This window comes from Hyperolius riggenbachi, chromosome 8 (assembly GCF_040937935.1).
Source record: "Hyperolius riggenbachi isolate aHypRig1 chromosome 8, aHypRig1.pri, whole genome shotgun sequence".
In the NCBI taxonomy this organism is placed as follows: domain Eukaryota; kingdom Metazoa; phylum Chordata; class Amphibia; order Anura; family Hyperoliidae; genus Hyperolius; species Hyperolius riggenbachi.
In genome coordinates this window covers 64062266-64088564 of record NC_090653.1, presented here as the reverse complement: position 1 = coordinate 64088564, position 26299 = coordinate 64062266, and the positions used below count along the sequence as shown (strand labels likewise).

General features: G+C 44.5%; 1 protein-coding gene across 24 annotated transcripts in view; it reads left to right on the top strand.

Moving 5' to 3' along the window:
• LOC137528845 (leucine-rich repeat and fibronectin type III domain-containing protein 1-like protein) overlaps positions 1 to 26299 on the top strand; it is a 688143-nt gene that overhangs the window by 113739 nt on the left and 548105 nt on the right. For 22 of the 24 annotated variants that reach the window (XM_068250501.1, XM_068250500.1, XM_068250499.1 and 19 more), the window contains one exon: positions 2624 to 2747. The gene's annotated coding sequence lies outside the window, so the exon portion shown is untranslated. The remainder of the gene's footprint in view (positions 1 to 2623; positions 2748 to 26299) is intronic. The other 2 variants (XM_068250487.1, XM_068250485.1) reach the window with 1 other exon arrangement.

The following is a 26299-nucleotide window of genomic DNA, read 5'->3' as shown; positions in this document are numbered from 1 at the left end:
CGTTCATTGCTCGCACCCGATTGAGCAAGTCGGCCCAACAGCTTGCAACATGTCTGACCGATTAATGTGACTCATTTTGGCCCGAAATTGGTTGCATCATTAATCAGGCATGCTCCTAGCAGCACTGATTTTCATCCAATTCTGATTATAATAATTGAATCTGACAGTCGATTGGCTGCTAAGTCGCCTGAAGTATGGCCACCTAACAGTACAGGAAAATAGAAAGGGACTTCAGAGATTTTCTTACTAGTCCTAATATTATATATCATGTCACTTCAGATGTGCTTTAAATGAGTTGTTTTTTGTTCCTATAGGCAGGGACGGATCTAGGGGGGTGCAGGCGGGTCTCTTGCCCCAGGCGCAGTTTGTTGAATTCTTAAAAAGGCGGCAAAATGAATGGTAGTTTAGTCGCCAAAACCTGACCTTTAGGCGCAAAAACCTGACCTTGCCCCAGGCGCAACTTGGTCTAGATCCATCCCTGCCTATAGGCTCTTGAGATATAGTTCCAGCCCTATATATTACACTTAAAATTTTATATACAGCAAAAGAGAAGACCCTTTGCCAGCTCCATGTTTCTGTGTGTCTCTCTGCTGTTGGTCTCGGCTTGATCTAAAATCTCTCCGTATTTCTCTCTTTCTGAGCAAAACATTTTTCAAAGTAAGAACAAGAATTCCCACAGAAGTAAAATGACTGCACAAATTAGCACTGGTATCATTAATAAAGAGTCAGTTATCAATGCACAGTAGTATGGGGCTAATTTGTGCAGTAGTTTTACTGCTGTGGGAATTATTGTTCGTTCTTTGCATGTGGTCCGGTGTTAGTCATGGAGAGAATCCAAAGACATAACAACAAAACTTGTTTAGGTGATACTTTTAACCATTTCTGCCGCCGGACTGCTCTGCTGCGGTGCCATGCTTCGGCGCGCTCCTGCGCACGATCGCGCCCCCGTGGTGTCCCCCGGTAGCCCTTGGATCAGTGAACGGGAACATGGTTCCCGATCACCGATCCGTGTCCCCAGCAGAAAAACCGAAGCACTCTTACTAGAGGCTTCAGTCTTTCTGCACGTAAAAATGTCCGCATCCCCCTTGTGCTTCCGCTTAGCGAGAAGCACAAGGAAGTAAAAAAAAAACATCAAGGTGGCCATTTTGTGGCCAAATAGTAAAACTACATCTACATATTTTTTACATTACAATTTACATATATAATAACATTAAAAATTAACTGTTTATTTCCCACACCAAAATATTACCCAAATAAATGTTTTAATGGGAAAAAAAAATTACAATAAAAAAAAAAAAGACATAAATAGTTACCTAAGAGTCTGAACGTTTTAAATATGCATTTGAAGGTTGTATACTATGAACATTTTTTAAATTATAAGCTTGTTAATAGTGATGGACGCAAAACGGAAAAAAAAGAACCTTTATTTACAAATAAAATAAATGGTGTCATAACCGAGACAAACGGGCAAATAAAATACATAGGTTTTAATTATGGTAGCGTGGATTATTTTAAAGCTATAATGGCCGAGAAATGAATTTTTTCCATTTTTTCTTATTAATCCTGTTAAAATGCATTTATAAAAAAATAATTCTTAGAAAAATGTACCACCCAAAGAAAGCCTAATTAGTGGTGGAAAAAACAAGATATAGATCAATAAATTGTGATAAGTAGTGATAAAGTTATTAGCGAATGAATATGAGGTGAAAATTGCTGTGATGCAGAAGGTGAAAAATCCCCACGGGCTGAAATAGTTAAAGCAGCAGGGACAGCCATACTATCTCAGGAAGAACACACACATATATAATTACATAACTACTTGTTCTACTTACATAACATATGTATTGTACTGTCCACATTTTGATTTCAGTGAATTTTATATTGTAAATGAAGACAATTATGTTTCTGGCATTTCCATCTTGATTCCCTCTGACTGAAGTCAATCCTGATGTAATTTCCTCCCTTACCTTTTTTTTCACCTAGAAACTGCACTGTCATCTCTGGCTTGCTTTGTAAACACATAGGAGCACAGCATAGATTGTATTTCAGCAGAACTGAACTGCCCAATCCGTGAGGAGCAAGAATGTGGGAGGGGTGTGGACAAGCTTCCTTCTCCTCTGCAACGTACCAAATAGAGACAATCTCTAAAATGTATTGTATTACAGCAGAAACATTTCTGATTAGATTGGAATGCTTGCAATGCAGGGTCAGGGTGTAGGCTGCATAATAGACACAGAGCAGTGGGGAAATGGAATTTGATTTTATGGTTGACAATCTTGCTTTAATGACTAACTGTACACGATTTTTTTGCAAGCTTTTGGAACTTTACAGGTATGGTGCTGACCCAGTTCTGTATAATGCCTGAAGAAGAAACTTAAGGTTCTGAAAGTTTGCAAAGGAATCTTGTACAGTTAGCCATGAAAGGTATCACCTAAACAACTTTTGTTGTCTTCAGATTATTCATTCTTTGAATCTTTTTTTGCACATCAATGAATTAATTGACCCAAATTCCCTAAAACTACCCCCCCCCCCCCCCCCCATTGTTGGTTAGGCTACCTTTTGTGGTACTGGGATGGTGTTTATGCACACATGTTTTTGTTAAAATGTATTTCTCTCTTTCTAGCAGAAGACATTTGCTTTCATGGTGCAGTGATGTCTCTCCTCCATCATACAAGTGGCATCAGAGGTGACAGCTTCTTCTGGGAGTCCTCACAACTCTAGTTTTCCTCTCCAGAAAGGCGAGACAGGTGAGAAGATGACAGCCAACAGCTGGTTAAGCAAACATCCCCTGCTGCACGTCACCAGCACTGCGCTCGTATTTAGAAAACATCTCCTATCTCTCGCACATCACACCTTTATAGAACAGCAGCGATAAGAAAGAAACACATGCATGCATGCATTCAAAACATCGCTGACTTGTACAGCGCATACTGCATTATTTATATTGTTGTAAACAGAGTTCGTTGGATTGAAGGATGAATAAGACATCATGATTTGTCTTTAAAAAAAGTTGTCAGCTAGAAATGGTTTGAAATCCCTCAAACCCATTTCTTTCGCGTTAACTGTCAGACTCATGTGATTGGAAAGAGTCGGAGAAATATCCAAAGGCGTTGATTGCTTTGCTGAGAAATCCAAGCATAATAAGATCACCTTTGCAGGGAAATGCAAATTTTGTTGAAGAAAATATAGTTCAGTTAAAGTGATTCCAACACATACCCAAATTCCCGCCCTAAACCCTATTCTCATCCGCAGCAGACTGAAATAGAATGATCATTTTTAATGACATTGAATTACAAAAAGACTTTTTGTGCAGTTTTTGTCTGTTGATATTATATAATGAATTGAAATTTCCCTTTAAATATTGTCTCGGATGGCGGTCTGATGTGAATGCAGGTGGTTCTCTTGCCCTGTAACCATAAACTGCTAAGAGGAATAGCATCATTGTCTACTACATGAACATCACACAAATATATCCAGTTTAGTTTGTAAGTACCACCTTTCTATTTTCTTGAATGGACAGCTTTCTGTCAGTTTAGCTGGTCCACAGAAGCTACCTGATAGCAATGATTTTTATCTGCTGAAGTCAGAGATAAAACAATTATCTCTTTGCAGCCTGGAAAGCTCAGAGAACACATTGATAATGCTCCCAGGAGAAAATGAAAGTAAACCTATTAACCCTGCTCCCTGCCAGACACTTATTTTACACATTTGTTCTCATAATTTATAATAATGTGGCTAATCTGTTGCTGCAGAGGGGGAATTGTTCCACTTTAATAAGGTAAGGGTTTGTGTGTGTGTGTGTGCGTGCGTGTGTGCGCGCGCATGCGTGCGTGCGTGCGTGTGTGTGTAGGACATCATTTCTGGCAAGATCAGTATTGTTTATCTAAGATAGCGAATGAAGGACCATGCAGCTGAATGCCGTGCTAGCACCGATCCCACACACATCTAATCTAAATGTATGCTGGCAAAAGGGTGAGTAATTGTACAGTAGCTCTATTCCCAGAATGCTTCTCCCTTACGTTTCCCTGTGATTATCCATCACTGCGGAGCATACATGACTGGGAGAATTATGATTGGCCACCAGTGACCTTCTGCCTCATACATTGGCAGCTGAGCCCTTACATGACCAATGATGCGTTTCGTTTGACTGCTTGACCTCAATAGCTTATCAATAAGTCATATTTAGACACCGGGCCGTTAACCTCAAACCCCTTAGGAGTGTGGAGCTTACTCAGCCTTAGCATGATTAGTAGCCACATATTTATGACTTGGAACAGTACTGCGGGACGGTCACCTGGAACATGTCCTGAGCAGCGTCTGTAAGAGAACGTGTTCATTGTATCGATTACGACTTATGCTGGGATGACCTGGCTTTATCATGCTAGAGTAACCTCCCTGAAGGTGCTCGGCGTGGATAATCGAATCTATAAAAACCACAAAGGCTGATGATAGGTTTGATGTGGTGCCTAATACTTTAATAAAATGGAAACATGAGACTTAAATGGTAGTTCGATTTGCCTTTACAACGGTCAGATTTTGCAGTGTTTTTAGTTTCTTGGGATGCAGTCGGCAGAAGCAGGCAAAAATCATATCATTCCCATTGGCAGCACCTTCAGGGCTGGATTTGAACATTTAACTGCCCAAGGCCCACTGTCACCAACCCTGTCCCCAACTGCTCCGTCCAATGCACCACCCGGCTTGTTTGCTCCCCCTGTCCTGGTTGTTCCCCGGGTCCTGTGCTCTCGTCTTGTGCTTCCCCATTCTGTGTACTTCCCTGGTCCTGTGCTTCCCCCATTTCTGTGCTGTGCTAGGGGGATGCTCAGCTGCTCGCCCCTGTGTAAGCAGGGCGGCCACAGACTGGCTTTGTGACTGCAGTGCTTTACATGTTTGCCAGTTTAAACCTTTTGGCATTATGATTCTTTCCAGATTTTAGGGTATAAAAGCGGTGCAATTTTTTGCATGCTTTCAGATCCTATAACCTGGGGAAAAAATCATGCTGTTTGGGATATCAGCAGCAGCCCCAGCAATCACTCACCTCCCTGGGATCCAGTGCTGCAGTTTTCCCTCCGTCCTCCGGGTGACGCTGTAACCCTATAGTGAGAGTGCCGGATGTCATCATGACAGACGGCGATCTCATCACGGGGAAGCAGAGCTTTGGATGAGAGGAAGAATATTGGTGGCCGATGTCGGGATCCCCCGGGAGGTGAGTTAAATTGTCCGCTGCGCGCTATACTCTGCAGTAACCTCCCGGCTGCTACCACAAGTTCAGCTCAGGGATACCGCTCCTATCATTTATTTTCCACCCCAAGCTAATGTCGTGATTACCGCTCAGGAGGTTAACTGCCTTAGTGATCCAGCCCACTGCCCACCCTTACTTCCTGGTGGCCTAGGCCATGTCCTTCGTGGCCACCATGAGTACCTTACAGTACTGCTGATATAACGTACACAATTCTGAAGGAATCTGGCTGGATCGTGTTGATTCAGAATTTGCTTTGGGAAAATGCAAAATTGTGACATTATTGTAATTTTCTAATTTTCAAATTTTTTTCTGTAATTTATTGCTAATTTTCACTATGACGTCCCATGATGGGGGGTTTGGTCAATTGACCATCAGAGGAAAAAAAATACAAAAAGAAGGACAGGAGCCGACTATACATACATTCAGCACTTGGATATATAGTAAAGAAAGTAAACTTGGTACTTCCAAACCAAGGTTACCAAAACCAACCACGTTCTGTGTGTGTGGGGAAAGCCCTTCCCGTACTTGGGTTGTGAAGGAGATTTCTCTCTAGGTGGTTGCTCTCTGGATGAGAGGCACCCAAGGTCATATAGAAGTAAATGTGAACGGCACAATAACAATATATAAAAAGGTGTCTTACCTAAATAAGATGTCTTGAATTTTTGCTGAAAAAAGACTAATTTATTGCACAATTCAGACAACGCATTTCGTGAGTAAGATTCTCACTTCCTTAGGTCAATACTGTGCCAAAAGCTCTATAGCATGGAACTCAGGGTGCCCAGTAATATACCCTCTTGTCATATATATTAAAAAGCTCAGACCCTAAGGTAATGTATTCTTATTTGAAAACTGTCTTTTTTTCTTTTAACCGGTGTTTATGTTTGGTAGTTAAGAAGGAGAGGGTAAAGGAAGTGTTTAATCTTTTTTTTCTATACAATTTACTTTCTACATGTTTTCACTTCACCAATCGCCACCATGTAATTCCTGCCATGAGCGGGTGGCGGATGGCCACAGCAACGCTGGACCCGTATACGCGTCCAGATAGACTAGCGCGGCTCCTATCTGGACAGCCATCCAGATAGGATTAAATAGGATTAAGTGGTTAAAACATTTATGTGAAAATTTATTTTTTTCATGTATCATTTTTTCATTGTGCCTCATAGACTTCAATGCATTTGTGCAAACAGTGTGCAAAATAACACAAAATTACGTGAAATCAAGATAACGAACGAAATCGTAATTACAGTGAGAATCATAATAGCAAAAATGAGAGGGATTGGAGGGATTTAAAGCATTTATGTGAAATGTGTTTTCTCATTTGCAAAAAAAATGTCTTATGCCTCATAGACTTTAATGCATTTGTGCTGAAATTATTATTAATATTTAGTATTTATATAGCGACAACATCTTCTGCAGCGCTGTACAGAGTATATATTGACTTGTCACTTAACTGTCCCTCGGAGGGGCTCACAATCTAATTCCTTCCATAGCCAAATGTCTATGTATGTATAATGTAGTGCATGTATCGTAGTCTAGGGCCAATTTTAGGGGGAAGCCAATTAACTTATCTGTATGGTTTGATTTTGGGATGTGGGTTGAGTGCCCGGAGGAAACCCATGCTGACACGGGGAGAACATGCAAACTCTTAGCAAATGTTGCCCTGGCTGGGAGATTTGAACTGGGAATCCAGCGCTGCAAGGCGAGAGCGCTAACCACTACTCCACTGTGCTGCCCGGTAGTGCAGTGGTTAGCGATCTTGCCTTGCAGCACTGGGTTCCCAGTCGAAACTATGTGAAAGGACACAAAATCAAAATCACCTGCAAAATGTTAATTATGTTCAGAATGCTAATAGCGAACATTAGCAGTATTGGAAGGATGGGGTGACTGTGCTCAAAATCAAGGTGCGCAGTCTGTGGCATAACTACAATTCATGGGGCCCCCAGTAAAACTGTGATGGGGCCCAAAAATGTTCACACCCCTTCCCTTAATTCCCCTTCACTGCCTTGGGGTTCATCTCACAGGGGTCATAAAACAAGAGTGGCCATCATGATCTTCACTCCCATAATAAGTGTAGCCACAAAACCACCTGATCTGAAGTATAGTCCCCTGTAGCGGAGGAAGGAAAGATTAGTTTATTGGGCCTCCCCCCCCCCCCAGCTCTGGGCAGTGGGGGGCCAACATTTTGCATTTGTCTGAAATTTCACATCAAAATTCGCAATTATGCATCGTAATCATAATGCAAAATTTCAGAGAAAATTGTAATTAATGTCATATGTAATAGTAATATTTCATAATTTCGCATAATTTTTGTGCAATTTCGTGAAATGTTGTGCCGTCTTTGGCGGTTAATAGCAAAGCCCCCATTGATGCTATTGCTACCAAAATTGCTACATAGGTTAAAGAGAATCTGTATTGTTAAAATCGCACAAAAGTAAACATACCAGTGCTTTATGGGACATCTCCTATTACCCTCTGACATAATTTTGCCGCTCCTCGCCGCATTAAAAGTGGTTAAAAACAGTTTGAAAAAGTTTGTTTATAAACAAACAAAATGGCCACCAAAACAGGAAGTTGTTTGATGTACAGTATGTCCACACATAGAAAATACATTCATACACAAGCAGGCTGTATACACCCTTCCTTTTGAATCTCAAGAGATCATTTGTGTGTTTCTTTCCCCCTGCAGCTATCTTCCACTGAAGTGTCAGGCTATTTCTTCCTGCAGAGTGCAGACAGCTCTGCCTGTATGTAATTCCTCAGTATGTGAAAGCCCAGCCAGCTCAGAGGAGGATTTATCCAGCTTGTAAAAGATAAGAGAGAAGAGAGAAGCTGCCCTAATCTAAATAATACACAGACAGTGTGCAGAGAGGGGCCTGGAGGGGGGAGATGCATCACAGAACCACAACACTGAAGAACTTGGCAGCCTTCCAGACACAGGCTGACAAGTCTGACAAGAGAGAGATAAGTTGATTTATTACAGAGATGGTGATAGTAGAACGTGCTGCAGTAAGCCAGAGCACATTAGAATAGCTTTTGGAACTTGTAGGATGATAAAAAACAGGATGCAATTTTTGTTACGGAGTCTCTTTAAGGAGAATAGTGGGTATAAGGGGAAAATTTATTTTTTCAAAAAGACCTTGTAGTTTTTGAGAAAATCGGTTTTAAAAATGCAAAGAAAAATGTTTTTTAAACTGTAATTTTTCAGTTTTAAAAACGATTTTTCTTTGCATTTTTAAAATCGATTTTCTAAAAAACGACAAGATCTTTTAGAAAGACTTTTCCCCACTATTCCCCTTAACATATATAGCAATTTTGGTGTCAATAGCATGTATTGCTATTGCTATTCACTGCTAAAGTCGGCATGAAATGACGCAAAAATTATGAAAAATTTTACGCAAAATTACGAAGGACTATGTGAAAATTTACAAACCGTAATTATGTATAGGCGTATTTATGCAAAATTTAGCATAACCGTAATGAGCTGATTCTGATCATCGCTAGCTCTGGGCCCCCCTGCGGTTGCAGGGTCTGCTCCCCTCTACTTACGCCCCTATGTGCAATTTGAAATAACATTCCAGTATTCCTGTGTTGCGCTGAGTTGAATGGATTCCTTATTCCTCAGCAAAAGCCAAGTTCCACTTTAAAACAAAGGCAGTTGAAATAACAATGAGACGGTGTGATGCGGCCAGACGCACTCCTGCGAATCCAATTTGATTTTAAGAGGACAAAAAGATCAGTGGGAAAAACACATGTTTACATCCAAAGTAAACAAGAATTAAAACCACTGTAATTGGAGGCTATTTGTATTCCACATTTTAGTAAACGGCGGCGGCGTCTTACGCGCTCTCCGAACAAACCACGTCGGCCTGAATAATGACACTAAAATAAATTGGCCGGTGTGATTAAAGCAAGACGGAGAGGCGAGCAGAATAAACGAGGCAGGCCGAGCCATGTGAGTAATTATCAGCGCGACTGGAGGGTGATGCAGAGGACGAGCCATCGATTGGCGCCGTTATCAAGTGGGTGAAACATAAAAACAATTTGTTCTAAATGGCTATCATTTACAGGTGTTTAATTGCCGACTGCCTCTGAAGGGGAGTTATTAGGAGTCTGAGAAAAAAAAGGCAGAAATGGAGTCAAATGAGGAGACATCTGCATGCAGAGAGTTGGAGGACAACTTGGGCAGAATGGTGGTATATGGGCAGAATGGTGGTGTATGGGCAGCATGGTGGCGTAGTGGGCAGAACGGTGGTGTATGGGCAGAATGGTGGCGTAGTGGGCAGCATGGTGGCGTAGTGGGCAGAATGGTGGCGTAGTGGGCAGAATGGGGGTGTATGGGCAGCATGGTGGCGTAGTGGGCAGAATGGGGGTGTATGTGCAGCATGGTGGCGTAGTGGGCAGAATGGTGGTGTATGGGCAGCATGGTGGCGTAGTGGGCAGAATGGTGGTGTATGGGCAGCATGGTGGTGTATGGGCAGCATGGTGGTGTATGGGCAGCATGGTGGTGTATGGGCAGCATGGTGGCGTAGTGGGCAGAATGGTGGTGTGTGGGCAGCATGGTGGCGTAGTGGGCAGAATGGTGGTGTATGGGCAGCATGGTGGCATAGTGGGCAGAATGGTGGTGTATGGGCAGCATGATGGCGTAGTGGGCAGGATGGTGGTGTATGGGCAGCATGGTGGCATAGTGGGCAGAATGGTAATGTATGGGCAGCATGGTGGCGTAGTGGGCAGAATGGTAATGTATGGGCAGCATGGTGGCATAGTGGGCAGAATGGTGGTGTGTGGGCAGCATGATGGCGTAGTGGGCAGAATGGTGGTGTATGGGCAGCATGATGGCGTAGTGGGCAGAATGGTGGTGTATGGGCAGCATGGTGATGTATGGGCAGCATGGTGGCGTAGTGGGCAGAATGGTGGTATATGGGCAGCATGGTGGCGTAGTGGGCAGAATGGTGGTGTAGTGGCTAGAACTCTTGCCTTGCAGCAATGGGTCCCCAGTTCAAATCCCAGCCAAGGCACTATCTGCACAGTGTTTGTATGTTCTTCCCTTGTCTGTGTGGGTTTCCTCTGGGCACTCCCGTTTCCTCACACATCCCAAAAACATACAGATACGTTAATTGGCTTCCCCCTAAGTTGGCCCTACAATACAATACATACACTACATGATACATACATAGACATATGACTATGAGTTACATATGTGGAAAAGGCAGCTGCGGTGACCAGCGCTACCACCGCAGCTGCCTCCAGTGCTCATACCAGCAGAGTTTCCGGGCCTCTGGCTTCTAGCACGCCGAGGACGGAACTGTCAGTTGCACAGAGTTTGTATGTTCTCCCCTTGTCTGTGTGGGTTTCCTCTGGGCACTCCAGTTTCCTCACACACCCCAAAAACATACAGATACGTTAATTGGCTTCACCCTAAGTTGGCCCTACAATACAATGCATACACTACATGATACATACATAGACATATGACTATGTGTTACATATGTGGAAAAGGCAGCTGCGGTGACCAGCGCTACCACCGCAGCTGCCTCCAGCGCTCATACCAGCAGAGTTTCTGGGCCTCTGGTGTCTAGCACGCCGAGGACGGAACTGTCAGTTGCACATAGGGTTGCCCTGTCCCGCGCGTGTGCGTAGACAGGACCTTTATGCGGGGAGGAGGCGCGTCAGCTGACCGGCTGGTCGGCTGACGTCAGAGGGGATGCTCGTCGCTCCCCATTGGTTGATCACTGGGGGCGTGCCTGGAGGGTCTCCCTCTGCTTCATAAGCTTCCGTATGTCACTTGCATCTTGTCTGCTGTTGCGAATACTTCGTGTTAGCGCTCAGACCCTTAGATAGTTCCGGTGTGCTTTGATCCGGGAGGAAACCGGGGAATTCACACAAGATAGGAATTGTTGATTATCTTTAGCATTGTCTTACTGCATTATTTGTATATGACTCTGGCTTGCTCTGACTACTCTCTTGCTAAGTGATTCTGTACCTCTGCACATCTGATCTCGTTGCCTACTCTGCCTGATTTATCTTCCTGACTCTGCCCTCCGATTTTGTACTGCATCTGTCTGTCTGTTGCCGAACCCGATCTGTCTGACTACTCTACTCTCACCAGAGGGCCCTTGTCTCTGGTGAGAGGCCTTCACTACATCGCCCACCAGCTCCTCTGGTGAGGCACAGTACTATCAGTATTACTGTTGCACCAATCACCATCAGTATTACTATTGCATCTAACACCATCAGTATTTGTTGTCACATCAGTTTCTGATATACCAGCTGTCTGGGGTGGTTCTCGCCCTCCAGACTGCCACTGTTCCAGTGCCGTCCCCTTCAGTTGTAGAACCCAGAATGCCTATGCCGGCAAAATTTGAGGTCATACATCGAATTTTAGAAACCGCTGTTTGTCATACTTTGAGATGAGACCTATTTCTTCAGGGACAGAAAGTCAGAGAATCACCCTCATTGAAACACTGTTAACAGGGGATTCACAGACATGGGCTTACAGTCTCCCTATGGGTCATGAAGCTTTGACATCAGTTCAGGAATTTTTCAAATCAATGGCTATCATATACGATGACCCAGATATTGCAATCACTGCTGAAAGGAAACTTAAAACTCTCAGGCAAGGGCAGAACACCGCTGAGACCAATGCGGCAGAATTTAGAGGTTGGGCCGGGTCAGCTAGGTGGGGACAATACGCCTTGTTAGACTGTTTTTTATCCGGGTTATCTGATCCCATTACAGATGTAATGTTAAGCCATCCTGAACCTAAAACTGTAGATGATGCGATCTCACTTGCTGTAAGAATAGATCGCCGTATCCGTTATCAGAGACAAGTATGTGGTAAACACTCTGTGAAGTCAAGTCCTGTCACCTCTCCCATTCCGTCTCCGGCTCAGGATGAACCGATGCAAATCGGACATTCTAAATTGTCAGAGGTCGAGAAAAATCGGAGACGGTCAGAGGGACTCTGTCTATATTGTGCAGAGAAAGGCCATATAGTACAGAACTGTCCTAAGAAGGCGGAAAACTCTACCGCCTAGGTGTAGCTAGAGGTACTACCCTTGGCGAGCCAGTGTTACCTCTACTGAATCGAGTCCAGCCTACTCAGGCATTTGTAGACTCGGGTTCAGCTGCCAATTTTATTGATTACGATTTTGTTAAGAAATTGGGGATTCCTCTGATTCCCCTAGACAGACAGAATGTTCTCACTGCAGTGGACGATTCTCCTCTGCAAGGGAGCCGTCCTCTGTCTCAGACCCCGAATCTGGTATGTCATGTGGGGGTCTTGCATAGAGAACAAATACAATTTTTTGTACATAAAATGGCCACTTCTACTGTGATTCTTGGGATGCCGTGGCTGCAAAAGCATGCTCCTCAGATAGATTGGAGTACCGGCCAGTTGCTTAGTTGGTCCTCCTTCTGTCATCAGCATTGTATGGAGAAAATCGCTATTTGCACCACCAAAATTCAAGTAGAAGGCTTACCTGCACAATATGCAGAATTTGTCTTTTGTCCTAAATATGCGGACAAACTTCCTCCACACAGGAGTTTTGACTGCCCCATTGAGTTACGGTCTGGTTGTATGCGCCCTACAGAGCGCCTGTACAACCTGTCTGCTCCTGAAAAACTCGCTATGCAGAATTATATTAAGGAAAACCTTGGTAAAGGGTTTATCCATCACTCTAAGTCTTCGGCTGGAGCAGGATTCTTCTGTGTTCAGAAAAAAGACGGTGGGCTTCGGCCTTGCATAGATTATCGAGAATTGAATAAAATTACCATAAAAAATCGTTATCCTCTCCCGTTAATTGATGACTTGATCTCTCAGGTTACTGATGCAGGTGTCTGCTCTAAACTTGATTTAAGAGGGGCATATAACCTGATATGCATAAGAGAGGGTGACGAATGGAAGACGGCGTTCAACACACCTGACGGGCACTACGAGTACCTGGTTATGCCCTTCGGGCTGTGTAACGCTCCAGCCGTGTTCCAAGAATTCATCAATGAGATTTTCCGAGAGGTCCTGGGACGATTTGTATTGGTGTATCTGGACGATATATTGATTTTTTCGCCAAATCTAGCTAAACACGTGGAGCATGTGAGGTTTGTTCTGGAAAAGCTAAAGCTTTTTAAAGTGTCGGAGGTTCCTTTCTTGGGGTATATCATTTCGACCTCAGGACTTTCCATGGACCCCAAGAAAGTTACCGCTGTGTTGGAGTGGCCACAGCCCATGGGGCTGAAGTCACTCCAAAGATTTCTTGGCTTCACCAACTATTACAGAAAGTTCATCAAGGAATTTTCTTTTTTAGTGTCACCTCTTACTAACCTCACTAAGAAAGGAGCTGACACTTATAATTGGTCACCAGAAGCACACTCTGCTTTTACTTTTCTGAAAAGTTTGTTTTGCTCCGCCCCTATTTTACGTCATGTTGATGTCACCTGTCCTTTCATTGTCGAGGTGGATGCATCAGAAATCGGGGTCGGGGCTGTACTGTCCCAACACTCAGGGTTCCAGGGCAGATTGCATCCGTGTGATTTCTTTTCGCGTAAGTTCTCTCCCGCAGAGAGAAATTATGATGTCAGAAATCGAGAGCTGTTAGCCATTAAACTCGCGTTTGAGGAATGGCGTCATTGGCTCGAGGGGGCAGAACATACGATTACAGTCTATACTGATCATAAAAACTTGGAATATATTGAAGGGGCTAAGAGGCTTAGTCCTCGACAGGCCCGCCGGTCTTTATTCTTCTCAAGATTTAGGTTCATCATCACGTATAAGCCCGGAAGGTAAAATGTTAAAGCAGATGCTCTGTCTAGATGTTTTGAGCCCGAGTCCGTGCCACCACCCACTCCCGAGAACATTTTGCCCAAAAAGATTGTAGTGGCAGCCACTGAGACCTGGGAAGATTGGTCACATACTTTGGGGTCATATCAACAGGATGTTCCTGAAGGAAAACCTGATGGAGTGCTATTTGGGCCACTTCAATTCCGGTTGCAGATTCTACACTTGTTTCATGCACATAAAAATGTAGGGCAAACAGGGGTCGCTAGAACATAGGATTTACTTTCTAGGTGTGTGTGGTGGCCATCACTGGTCCTTGATTGCAGGGAGTTTGTCAGAAACTGTTCAGTCTGTGCTAGGAATAAGTCATCCAGACAGGCCCCCGTGGGTACCCTTCAGCCTTTGCCAGTGCCCGAGGAACCATGGACCCATTTGTCCATGGATTTTGTGGGTGAACTCCCCAGGTCATATGGGTGGTAGTCAACAGGTTCAGTAAGATGGCACATTTTATTCCCTTGGACGGACTCCCCTCTGCCAAGGAACTGGCGGATCTATTCATCCAACACATTTTCCGTTTGCATGGTATACCAGAAAATGTGGTGTCTGACAGGGGAGTCCAGTTTGTGTCCAAATTTTGGAAAGCCTTCTGTCATCATCTTGGAATGAACCTGTCATTTTCCTCCGGCTACCACCCACAGACGAATGGGCAAACTGAGAGGGTGAATCAGTCATTAGAACAGTTCCTTAAATGTTATGTGGCTGATGCGCAGTTAGAATGGGCAAAATTTCTGCCTTTTGCAGAATTTGCGCACAACAACCTGAAAAGTTCCTCTTCAGGTTTTTCTCCCTTTCAGGTGGTCACGGGGAGATCACCTAAGTTCTCCCCATTACCAGTGGTGTCTTCTCCTTTTCCTGCCTTGGAAGAGTGGCAGGGAGCTTTTAAGGAGATTTGGATCATGGTTAAAAGAAACCTGGAAAAAGCCTTTCAGACTCAAAAGAAACAGGCTGATAAAAAGCGGTCTGTGGAATGGGACTTTGTACCTGGGGATATGGTGTGGCTTTCAACACGACATATGGCGTTGAAACAGCCATCAGCAAAATTGGGTCCCAGATTTATAGGCCCATACCCAGTGTCCAAAAAGATCAATAAAGTCACCTATGTTATTTCACTACCACCTAGTATGAGAGGTGTTAAATCGTTCCATGTGTCATTGTTGAAACCAGCTGTGCATGTGGATTCCCCCCCCCCCCCCCCCCGAAATAGTTGATGGGGAGCCTGAGTATGAGGTTGAGAAAATGTTGGACTCTCGGCGGGTGCGGAACTCGGTGCAGTACCTGGTTCATTGGAAGGGGTATGGGCCTGAGGAGAAATCTTGGGTACCATTTCATCGTATGCATGCCGATAAACTTAGGGAAGAGTTTCATGAGTTGCATCCTGAAAAGCCATGTAAGACGTGTCCGGAGTCCACGCCTCAAGAGGGGGGTACTGTAACATATGTGGAAAAGGCAGCTGCGGTGAACAGCGCTACCACCGTAGCTGCCTCCAGCGCTCATACCAGCATACTTTCCGGGCCTCTGGGGTCTAGCACGCCGAGGACGAAACTGTCAGTTGCACATAGGGTTGCCCTGTCGCGCGCGTGTGCGTAGACAGGACCTTTATGCGGGGAGGAGGCGCGTCAGCCGGGATGCGCGTCGCTCCCCATTGGTTGATCACTGGGGGCGTGCCTGGAGGGTCTCCCTCTGCTTCATAAGCCTTCGTATGTCACTTGCATCTTGTCTGCTGTTGCGAATACTTCGTGTTAGCGCTCAGACCCTTAGATAGTTCCGGTGTGCTTTGCTCCGGGAGGAAACTGGGGAATTCACACAAGATAGGAATTGTTGATTATCTTTAGCATTGTCTTACTACATTATTTGTATATGACTCTGGCTTGCTCTGACTACTCTCTTGCTAAGTGATTCTGTACCTCTGCACATCTGATCTCGTTGCCTACTCTGCCTGATTTATCTTCCTGACTCTGCCCTCTGATTTTGTACTGCATCTGTCTGTCTGTTGCCGAACCCGATCTGTCTGACTACTCTACTCTCACCAGAGGGCCCTTGTCTCTGGTGAGAGGCCTTCACTACATTGACCACCAGCTCCTCTGGTGAGGCACAGTACTATCAGTATTACTGTTGCAACAATCACCATCAGTATTACTATTGCATCTAACACCATCAGTATTTGTTGTCACATGTTTTTGATATACCAGCATTATAGGTGATTCTGCAGATCACCATATAATCAGGTATATTTCTGCATTATAGGTGATACTGCAGATCACCTAATAATCAGAATTCTGACGATTGCTGACACAAATCGTTACACTATGGTAGAGATTAGATTGTGAGCCCCTCTGAGGGACAGTTAAGTGACAAGACAATATACGCTGTACAGCGCTGTGGAAGATGTTGGCGCTATATAAATGCTAAAATAATAATTACTTGAAAACAATCAAGCACATGTGTGAAACTTCAGAATGTTCTGTTGAAGAGATCTAATCAATGTTCTGTTGAAAATAACTAATCAAAATCGGTCAACTCTTGCGCCAACTGCTGACAACAGTTTTTTTGGCCCAAGCTGAGATGGGGGTTGGGTTCATAGGGGGTACCATCCACACCTGTGGATACCCACTGGGTACTTGTTAAGTGAACCTTAAGTGAAAATAAACTTAAGAGACAATGAATTGCATGTGTAGTACGGCTGATAAATTGAACATCAGGAGTATAAAAACAGTTTTTAGTTTTATAGCTTTATTTTAAAGATTACATCAGGCTGTCGCAGTTGCAGTTTAGGATCCACACCTTTTAAGCTGAAATAGAAGCAGAATTAATGAACCTTTAAACTTTCCTGCAGTAAAATATCCAGCTGTCTCTCATGGTTTCTCAGCTGCTTTAACTTCTATTATCTTTTCAGAAAACTGGACTAAATTTGACAAACTGCTGACAAGCTTTTTTGCATAGATAACAATTCAAGTTTTTTTTTAACTTTTGCTTTACAGTAAAACAGAAAGGACATAAAGCGCATAATTTCATAGTACGGGTAGTACTATGGCTTGATTCACTAAGTCAAATAGCATGCCTTATCAAAGTTAACACACCTTATCAGAGTAGCATAGCGAGCACTACAAACCCCACAGGGGCTCAGGGCAGGACAAGTGGAGCTCTCGTCATTGCCAATTAGCAGGCATAAGTTCATAGCGCTCTCTATGCTACTCTGATAAGGCGTGTTAACTTTGATAAGGTGTGTTATCTCTGATAAAGCATGCTATTTGTCTTAGTGAATCGAGCTCTACGTGTGGCGATGTTTATCTCACTGTGTCACGTCACTTCACATACGCTTTAAAGGGACCCTGAGCAGTAGATAAAAATTAAATCGGTACTTACCTGGGGCTTCCTCCAGCCCACTGTAAGCCGTGAGGTCCCCCGACGTCCTCCTGTCTCCACTCCCGGTCCTGCTGGTGACTTCACTTCCTGAACGGTGATGCTCCGCGCCATCATGCTACTCGTCATCACCCCGGGCAGCGTGACAATCCTGTGCATATACGGTTCAGAGTTAGAAAACCGCTTATGGGCAGGACTGTCACGCCAGCCGCCGTGATGAAGCATAGCGGGTGGTGTGATGCCGCGGAGCGACACCGTTCAGGAAGTGTTGGGCCGACACTCGGCCTGGGTGTCGCCAGTAATGAAGTTGCCACTTGCCAGTGGGACTGGGAGAGGAGCCAGGAGGACACCGGGGGATCTTACGGCCTACAGTGGGCTGGAGGAAGCCCCAGGTAAGTACCGATTTTATTTTTATCTACTGCTCGGGGTCCCTTTAAAGAGGAACTGTACTGAAAATAAAGTAATTAATAAAACTGCTTATTGCATATTGTAAAATCTTTCCTCTCCCTGATTTACATGCTGAAATGCACCACAGGTGGCAACATCTGTAATGGCAGGTGCACCTCTGCAGAATGTTTGTTTACTTATAGTTCTGAAGCCAGTATAAAAAATACCTGGTCTTCCAGAATGTTCTAAGGGGAGCAAAATTCTGCATAGCTAAAGGCCTAGGCTAAACATCACAGGGAGGTTGGGTTATATACCAATATACAGCAATATATACTGTAGAATGATATAGGAAGTGTTTCTTGTGCTGAAACCAGGATAATTCATGTAAAGTGGATATCCTGAAAAATGTACTGCATTCTGCTATGTGTCACTACAGGGCCTCTTTTAATATCCCCAGCTGGCCTTCATCCTGTAGCTTTACACTTAATGGAAGGTATCAGTATGAGGATGCTATACTAATATCAGTTGGGCATAAAGGAAGTTTGATGTTCTTCCATTACACTTTTATTGAGGAGGAGGCCTCTGTTGTACCATTTATAGTTATATTGTCCTACTGTGGCTAGTCCATCACTACGGCTGCATTCTTATAAGGGACCGTGTAATGAGAAAGGACCTTATAGAGGAAAAGTGCAGTATTTTCTGTAGCAGTAAAGGATACTCTTGTCTTGTCTATGGGGAGCATATAAAGAAGTACAAGACTGTATGCAAGCTAATGAGGATGTAGAATGTATGTATGGATGTAATATAACTATGAATTCATAGATCACATGTATGTAATAGAAATCATCTGTGTGTGGTCATATTGTCAGAATTAAAACAATCACGACAGCAGTTAAGTGTTAAAATGACCATTACTGGTTAGGGGCTCTGCCTCTGACCCAGGAGACCAGGTTTTCGAATCTCGGTTCTTTCTGTCCAGTAAGCACCTAATCAGTAAGGAGTCCTTGGGCAAGACTCCCTAACACTGTTTCTGCCTATAGAGTGCACCCTAGTGGCTGCAGCTCAGGCGCTTTGAGTCTGCCAGGATAAAAGCGTGATATAAATGATCTGTGTCTTGTCTTTCTTAATGGAATTCGTATAAAAATTCCATAAAGTACAGTGTGCTAAGCCTAGCTCTGTGATGCCTCCTCCTACAGTCATCACTCCAGGCACCTGCCTGGTTTGCCTATGCCTAAAAACGCCCCTGTATTTTATACAGTACAAGTGTGCACACTGGCCTATATGCTGCAGTAAGGGTGTTATATATCTTGTGTGTGTGTGAGTTTGCGCACGCTTCAGTGTTATGTGCTTTTGTACTACTCTACTCTATTGTACATTCTAGTTATTTTTCCACTGTGTGGGATATTGCCGTTTAGCCATTATCCCATAATGGTGCGCAGATAAAGCATTCCATAATACTTGCCACTGAGCATTCTTTGTGCAATCTTCATATAGACCTCATCTGCTTAAAGTGAACCAGAGATGGTTCACTAGCGCTTATTTATACTTACCCGAGGATTCCGCCAGCCCCATGACCGCGCTGACTCTCTCGCCATCCTCCTCGGCCCCTCCGTTAAGCCGATATGACTCCCGGTAATCCGGGCAGTCACGACCTTCTGCGCATACGCGGTTCACCATGCGTGCACCCCTCCTCGCACTCCCGTCCCATGGAGCATTCTGTTCCTGTGCTGGCGCAGAACACTCCAGGGGACGGGAGCGCAGCGGGGGCACACGCAGCTGAGCCACGCATGTGCAGAAGACCTTGACTGCCAGCGACTGTCGGGATTACCGGCAGTCATAGCGCCAGAAGGGAGAGGACGAGGGCGAGGGACTCATCGCTGCTCATGGGGCTGGAGGAAGCCCCGGATAAGTATAAATTAGGCCTAGTGTACCATTTCTGGTACACTTTAAATATGCCATTGTATGTGTCGTATAATAAAGAAGTGCTTTATACTGTACATGCTGAGACAAGCCAGTACATTTGTTAGTATTCCAGCACTCATGTGTAAAACTAATTTTGTATATACATCAGTCCAGTGTTCTAGATCCTAAATACAGATATTAGTCTGTGTCATCTGTAATTCTTTCTGCTTACACTCAGCCCTGCAGCCCTGTTACAGCCATGCCTGCTGCTGGGCTCTGATCACCTGCATGTGCTGCCCTATGGAGAGGGGAGGGGAAGAGGAGGAAAAGCGGAAGAGTCTTGCTGTGCAGAGGAACAAAACAATCAGCAGCCATATTGATCTGCTCCATCCAGTTACTGCTTGCCTACAATATTTTGGGCGCAGGGGATGTAGAATGCCTATAAGGTCATCAGACTGTCAAAACTGTGATGAACAATTGATTTGGCTGGCAAAATTTTTGTTTGGGGGCTTAGATCTGTCTTTAAATAATCTGGAAGCAGTTATACTTCAAGCCTTCAGAGGTTTAAAACCTGGTACAGACAGGGGATTCTTGTCAGCTGCAACAATCATTTATAATAGTTTTCGGTCAGCAGACTGCTACCAGCCAATGACTGTCGTGCAAGCTCGGTTCAGTTAAATAGCATGCACAGTACTATAGAGAGGGAAGGGGGGGGGGGGGGGGGGGGAGAAAAGCAGGAGGGTATAAGGGACAGAGCTATTGGCTGAAAAACTCTGCAATGTCTGCTTTATCAGTAATGTTCTTACTGCCCAGGAGTCACAGGATTGTTAATTTAAGTTGCTAAAGGGAACTACGGCTATAGCGATTCGGTTAACGAGGAACTTCAAAACACAAATGAACTTCATCCCAATCTTACCTGAAGATATACCTGAAGGCAGGTGTGGCTCCAGGACATTTTTTAGGGGGTGCTATGCAGGTGCTAGATCTCTTCTAGGGGTAGCTGCAAACTTGTGCGCTGCCGGGAAAACAGGGCGTGGCCAAACACAGGGGGCATGGCCAAAAAGGGTGTGTCTATGCACTGGAAAGTTTACTTGTATAGGTAGTATAGTTCCCCATTATAAGTCGTATAGCTGCCCCAGTATAGGTAGTAGAGCTGCCCCAGTATAGGTAGAAGAGCTGCCCCAGTATAGGTAGTAGAGCTGCCCCAGTATAGGTACTAGAGCTGCCCCAATATGGGTAGTAGAGATGCCGCAGTATGGGTAGTAGAGCTGCTCCCTTATAGGTAGTAGAGATGTCCCATTATGGGTAGTAGTGATGCCCCAGTATGGGTAGTAGAGCTGCCCCAGTATGGGTAGTAGAGCTGCCCAAGTATGGGTAGTAGAGCTGCCCCTGTATGGGTAGTAGAGCTGCCCCAGTATGGATAGTAGAGCTGCCCCAGTATGGGTAGTAGAGCTGCCCCAGTATGGGTAGTAGAGCTGCCCCAATATGGTTAGTAGAGATGCCCCAGAATGCGTGGTAGAGCTGCCCCAGTATAGGTAGTAGATCTTCCCCAGTGCAGGTAGTAGAGCTTCCCCAGTATAGGGAGTATAGCTGCCCCAGTATACTGTAGGTAGTAGAGCTGCCCCAGTATAGGGAGTATAGCTGCCCCAGTATGGGTAGTAGAGCTGCCCCCAGTATGGGTAGTAGATCTGCTCCAGTATAGGTAGTAGATCTGCCCAGTGTAGGTAGTTGAGCTGCCCCAGTGTAGGGAGTATAGCTGCCCCAGTATAGGTAGTAGAGCTGTCCCAGTATAGTTACTAGATCTGCCCCAGTGTAGGTAGTAGATCTTCCCCAGTATAGGGAGTATAGCTGCCCCAGTATACTGTAGGTAGTAGAGCTGCCCCAGTATAGGGAGTATAGCTGCCCCAGTATAGGGAGTAGAGCTGCCCCAGTATGGGTTGTAGAGCTGCCCCAGTATAGGTAGTAGAGCTGCCCCAGTATAGGTAGTAGAGCTGCCCCAGTATAGGTAGTAGAGCTTCCCCAGTATAGGTAGTAGAGCTTCCCCAGTACAGGGAGTATAGCTGCCCCAGTATAGGTAGTAGAGCTGCCCCAGTATAGGTAGTAGAGCTGCTCCAGTATAGGTAGTAGAGCTTCCCCAGTATAGGGAGTAGAGCTGCCCCAGGCTAGGTAGTAGTGCTTCCCCAGTATAGGTAGTAGAGCTGCCCCAGTATAGGTAGTAGAGCTTCCCCAGTATATGGAGTATAGCTGCCCCAGTATAGGTAGTAGAGCTGCCCCAGTGTAGGTAGTAGAGCTGCCCCAAGCTCCCTCCTCTGTGCCCGTGGCCACCGCTCGTGTATCCATTGTGAGGTGTATCCTTCTGAGCTGCCCCAGTGTAGGCAGTAGAGCTGCCCAAAGCTCCCCCCTCTGTGCCCGTGGCTGCCGCTCATGTATCCTTCTGAGCTGGCTCTCGCTACCTTTATGACTGTTCCCGCAGCTGCCGCCTCCTCTCCTGTGTCACAGGTGCTCCCCACCTCCACTCCCTCTGTAGTTAGATAGCTACAAGAAAATGGCCACTGATGGTCGCATTTGTGGACATCGGTGGCCATTTTCTTGTAGCAGTGCTTTAATTACAGAGCGCGGTGGCGAGCTGCGACACTGGGTGCTTGGACTATTTTTTGGTGGTGCTTCTGCACCCCAAAGCACCCCCCTTGTGCAACCCATGCCTGAAGGATTTGTTGCAACTGGGTCATACCTCCTACAACCTCAGATCAAAAGGATCCAATATCTTGACAACCCTCAGAGGCCAACTAAAAATCTTTGGAGCCGGAGCTTACTGTTATACTGCCCAAACTCTGGAATGCCTTGCCAAACTTAACTAAGACAGCTCCAACCCTAAAGACGTTTGAAGAGAAACCGTAACCAAGAGTTGAATTTCCAATCAGTAGCTGATACCCCCTTTCCCATGAGAAATCTTTTCCTTTTCACTAACGGATCATCAGGGCATTCTGCATGGCTGATATTGTGGTGAAACCCCTCCCACAGTGTGATGTCAGGACCATGGTTCTAAAATCATCAAGTATACCAGCACTCCGTATTCATAATAAAGCACGCTCTTTTATTGTTTCGGGGGCCTTGCAGGGTCCCCCTTCATCAAGGGGTGTGGTTACAATTAGACACAGTGAACAACATTTATATACTCTAATAATCCTACAACAACCCACCCCCAACAGTGATCAGTGAATTATGTCATCTCCTATGTCACCACTGTAATTATACACATGTATTAATCAATATCTCGCAATCAAGCGCATCTTTCACTATACCAGTTCTATTAGTGCGCCCAGCGCTACTATGGTTCTGACATCACACTGTGGGAGCCGTGTTGCATTATGGGAAATAACAGCTGTTTACAGCTGTTTCCAACCACCAAAAAAGCAAGTAGCATCTCCTTCCGCTGACATCAGCTGCCAGCAGTAAAATTATCACCATGTGATCAATGCAAGAATGTAAATCAGAGAGAGGAAAGATTTTACAATGGGCAAACACTGACTAAATCATTTATATATATTTATTGTAAAAATGAAGCACTTATTTTCGCTGGAGTTCTTCTTCAAAGTGAACCAGAGACGAAGCACCCTCATGTATTTTACCCTATATATCAGTGGGAAAAATACATGAGGGTGTAAAAACTTTTAAATCCCTGATTTACATTCTGACATTTACTACATGGTGACATTTTTACTGTGGGCAGATGATGTAGCTGCAGCATGTTTTTTTGGCAGTCGGAAGGAACTGTAAACAGCTATTTCCCACAATGCAGCAAGGTTCACAGACAGGAAACTGCCAAGAGTACGTACTCAGAATTTCTTTGTGGGAGGGTTTTCACCACAATATCAGCCATACAGCGCCCCCTGATGGTCTGTTTGTGAAAAGGAATAGATTTCTCATGTAAAAGGGGGTATCAGCTACTGATTGGGATAAGGTTCAATTCTTGGTTTGAGTTTCTCTTTAACAGGCTCCCCTCGCGCTCGAACTCTCCTCTTCTTAAGATACCATAAACTTCTCATCAATAGTCAGCAGCCTGCAGTTTTCACAAGATTATACTGTGAGGATGCCAGAGGCAGGCTCTGGTGGAGGAGGCATAGGAAGCCAGTCTTGCCAAGATGAAACAGGTAACAGAGTTGATTGCAGATATATCCAGTGTGTCAAAACATTTTTTGACAGTGCATGGAGGCAACATGTCATCTTTCCAATTCCAGGGTATAAAGCGGGTCATACATCACCCTAGGGGAGGTGATATTTACAGAAGGCTGCTCAATAGAGAGGCTTTCAGGATCTGGGAACTGGGGACGCGTATTCCAAATGGTCTCAATACTCGTTGGGACCTTATGTATGATATAAAATACAAGAATACAAAACAATAATAATAATAAAAAAGTAATTATAACATTTAATAATAGAAACAAAATAATGTACCTTATCTAGTCTTGCCTCTCATCTGTTTATCAAGTGTTAGGAGAGTTCCTCTGAGAGAGTATGGAGTGAATGTTTATTTTTTCAACAGTTTCAAGTTTACATAATTAAGAAGAGTTTTAAAATTTTGTAATGTTTGTGAGCGTTTTGTAATTTTGCATACGCTTTCTACCATGTTTTATCCATATGTATTTGATGATTTGTGTCAATTTTATTTATGTGTGTATTACATGTGTTCTACCTCTTTAAGACAGGTGACACCCACAAGGTGGGGTCTTTTACCTATATAATTGTCATCGAATAGCTATGACTATGGAGCCATGTGTTAGCACCGATACGCGTGAGCTGTATTTGTGCTGAATGTCCATCTTGCTTGAATAAAAATCAGACTTTTATCCAGAGCTGGTGTAGCGGGATTCCTTCTCTCTAGAGATGGCCCGAACGGTTTGCACGCGAACAATGTGGATTCACGTTTGCGTTGATACTACATCATTGGGCTAAACTTTGACCCTGTACATCACAGTCAGCAGACACATGGCAGCCAATCAGGCTGCACTCCCTCCTGGAGCCCCCCTTATAAAAGGCAGGAGCGTCAGCCATTTTCTCACTCTGTTTGCTGCTGCTATTAGTGAGAGAAGGGAGAGAGGTTGCTGGAAAGATAGGGAAAGCATTAGTTAGGTCTTGTTAGCTTGCTCCTTGCTGATATTTGTTGCTGAAAAGCACCACAAAACAGCTCTTTTGAGAGCTTATGTTCTTGTGATGTGTTTTTTGTGTGTGGCCCACTGACACTGCATATACAGCCCTGTCTGTCGCAGCTGGCACTTGCTAATTGGTATACTGTGCCAGGCCCAACACATTCAGTGCATACCTTTTCACTGCACCTGCACATTGTATTATACCATCACCAGTCACTGCATACCTTTCACTGCACCTGTGTGACTGCACATTGTATTATACACCAGCAGTCACTGTATACCTTTCACTGCATCTGTATGACTGCACATTGTATTATACCACCAGCAGTCACTGCATACCTTTCACTACACCTGTGTGACTGCACATTGTATTATACCAGCAGTCAGTGCATACCTTTCACTGCACCTGTGTGACTGCACATTGTATTATACCACCAGCAGTCACTGCATACCTTTCGCTGCATCTGTGTGATTGCACATTGTATTATACCAACAGTCAGTGCATTCTTTTTACTGCACCTGTGTGACTGCACATTGTATTATACCACCAGCCGTCACTGCATACCTTTCACTGCACCTGTGTGACTGCACATTGTATTATACTAGCAGTCAGTGCATACCTTTCACTGCATCTGTGTGACTGCACATTGTATTATAGCAGCAGTCAGTGCATACCTTTTCACTGCACCTGTGTGACTGCACATTGTATTATAGCAGCAGTCAGTGCATACCTTTTCACTCTACCTGTGTGACTGCACATTGTATTATACCACCAGCAGTCACTGCATACCTTTTCACTGTACCTGTGTGACTGCACATTGTATTATACCACCAGCAGTTACTGCATACCTTTCACTGCATCTGTGTGATTGCACATTGTATTATATCAGCAGTCAGTGCATACCTTTTCACTGCACCTGTGTGACGACACATTGTATTATACCACCAGCAGTCATTGCATACCTTTTCACTGCACCTGTGTGACTGCACATTGTATTATACCACCAGCAGTCACTGCATACCTTTCACTGCATCTGTGTGATTGCACATTGTATTATACCAGCAGGCACTGCATACGTTTCACTGCACCTGTGTGACTACACATTGTATTATACCACCAGCAGTCACTGCATACTTTTCGCTGCATCTGTGTGATTGCACATTGTATTATACCAACAGTCAGTGCATGCTTTTTCACTGCACCTGTGTGACTGCACATTGTATTATACCACCAGCCGTCACTGCATACCTTTCACTGCACCTGTGTGACTGCACATTGTATTATACCACCAGCAGTCACTGCATATCTTTCACTGCATCTGTGTGACTGCACATTGTATTATACCAGCAGTCAGTGCATACCTTTCACTGCATCTGTGTGACTGCACATTGTATTATAGCAGCAGTCAGTGCATACCTTTTCACTGCACCTGT